The 2,133-nt window shown below is 37.2% G+C and overlaps 1 long non-coding RNA gene across 1 annotated transcript; it reads left to right on the forward strand.

Moving 5' to 3' along the window:
- Positions 1 to 872: 872 nt before the first annotated feature.
- LOC129763155 (uncharacterized) lies at positions 873 to 1,926 on the forward strand. The gene is made up of 3 exons (XR_008740810.1): positions 873 to 1,011; positions 1,071 to 1,508; positions 1,564 to 1,926. It is a non-coding gene; the product is annotated as an uncharacterized LOC129763155 (long non-coding RNA).
- The last annotated feature ends 207 nt before the right edge of the window (positions 1,927 to 2,133 follow it).

Genomic DNA, 2,133 nt, shown 5'->3' on the forward strand with positions numbered 1-2,133 from the left:
ATCAAAGAAAATTAAAATGCGAAAATTATTTTGGAAATTAGTTTCTGTATATCTTTTTTCAAAGTTATTCGTTCACACATTCAATTTTGTACTATTAGAGTAACTGACTGGTATGCCTGGTATGTAAAATTTCTATCTTTTGTATCTAATGTATTAGTAGCCAATACAATCAAAGTTTAATACGACCATGAATCTTTCCACCGTATATTCTTCATCTTGGTGCAGAAGAGGTCTATAAGTACTGAAATATGACAATTACCAACATTTTTTTTTTTGGAAATAACTGCGATTTCTGATTATTTTTTTTCAGTTCTTATAGATTTTTTTAGCGTTACATTTCTGGGGCTGAGATTCGTTTTACATCCCAAACTTATCGTCTATGGTAATAGACGTACTAAATGGCACAAACCAACCCACAATCTAATCGACGAAAAAAACATCGACCTAACAACGACCGTAACGCTGTTACCTATTCACGATGACGACGATTAGGTATCGACATCTAGATACGGCATTAGTTTGTATGAGGCAAACTATTCTCTATCATATTAGTCGGCCCGAATCAGTTTATATTTGCTAAAATTTGTATGAATTTTTTTTCTTGGCATAATTTTTTCTACTTAAAGTACGTTGTCATGACCCTAATTTGAATTATTTTCTATAGACGTTCAGATATTCTCAAAAAAACTTGTCATTATAATATAAAATTATCTCAAAACATATTTTTTATGACGTTTTTTCACCACTTGCAGGCAATGATGATTTTCACTTACATAGAGTACTAATTTGATTAAGGAAAAATCATGTTCATTCATAATTTTCATTTTAAAATTGTATTCATTCCTTCTGCAAATCCATACTGTCATGCCTATTCCCCAATATCGTCAACGCGGATAGTTCGTTAGTCGAAAATACTGAATAATTAAACAAACCAAATGGCATCACTGGTGGTTCTTTTCTCCACTCCGCTAAACTGTCATCTCAAACAAAAACAAATGGATCATACAACTGGTGAGTATGAAATATATTTCGGCTTTTTAATTATTAATTATTTTATCTTGTCTTATCAGCTATGAATACATTCGACTCGTTTGCTTCCATCAATCGGTAAGTGAGAAAGATGATTTCTCCCATCACCACAGTGCGGATTTCCACTTCTATCACAGCAGCCAACAACATCCGTTTTCCTGCAGCAGTAACCTCCAACCCCTGTTGGCAACGCCGGGGGACAGCATCAACAGCAGCAGCAGCAGAATTTGACCATGGTATGGTATTGCGAAGAGCTTTCCCCATTAGAGGTTCCGTGCTTCGCGCACATTCAAAAATCCTCTTCAGACACGAAAACTCAACGACAAAGAGGTATTTATCAACTTGCTCAGCTGAATTACCACCCCGGAGGAACCCGAATACACTGATTCCGTAGTATAGTAGAATGAAAATAGGCGAGGTAAGCGAACGTAATCGCATGAAATTTTAATGTTCGCATTTTTATCCGGATCATACAACTGGTGAGTAGGGAATTCATTTCTGCTTTCACTTACTAATCATTTTATTTTGTTTCAGCTATGAATACATCCGACTCAATCAATCGGCGAGTGAGAAAGATGATTTCCCTCATCACCACATTGCTTATTTCCTCTTCTGTCACACCAGCCAACAGCATCAGCTTTCCCGCAGCAGTATGCTTTAAGTCCAGGGTGCTATTCCGGGGAACAGCATCAACAGCAACAGCAGCAGGACCTGGCCATCGATAGTATTTCGAGCAATTTCCCCCATCGGAGATCCTGTGCTTCACGCACATTGAAGAATCCTCCTCAGCCACATATCTGTGTCATCAAGGGCAAGGAGGTATTCATCAATATACTCAGTCGGATTTGAATCGTCAATCCAGACAACCCGGATGCACCGATTCCATTATATACCTTATTTTTATTATACATGGTTTTTTATTATTTTTCTTCAATAAAATGATTAAAATCGATCAATGTATTTCCTTTTCATTTTCAATAACAAACCAATACAAACAAGCAGCAAGCAGTGCTGGAAGCAGCGCTGCAAGCAGGTCGACGCCTTGCACATGTTGGCGAAAAAGTGGCGTCAAGTTGTTCGATGAATGCATATGAAAGGTCGATA

The sequence above is a fragment of the Toxorhynchites rutilus genome, chromosome 1 (genome assembly GCF_029784135.1).
Source record: "Toxorhynchites rutilus septentrionalis strain SRP chromosome 1, ASM2978413v1, whole genome shotgun sequence".
NCBI classification, from domain to species: domain Eukaryota; kingdom Metazoa; phylum Arthropoda; class Insecta; order Diptera; family Culicidae; genus Toxorhynchites; species Toxorhynchites rutilus.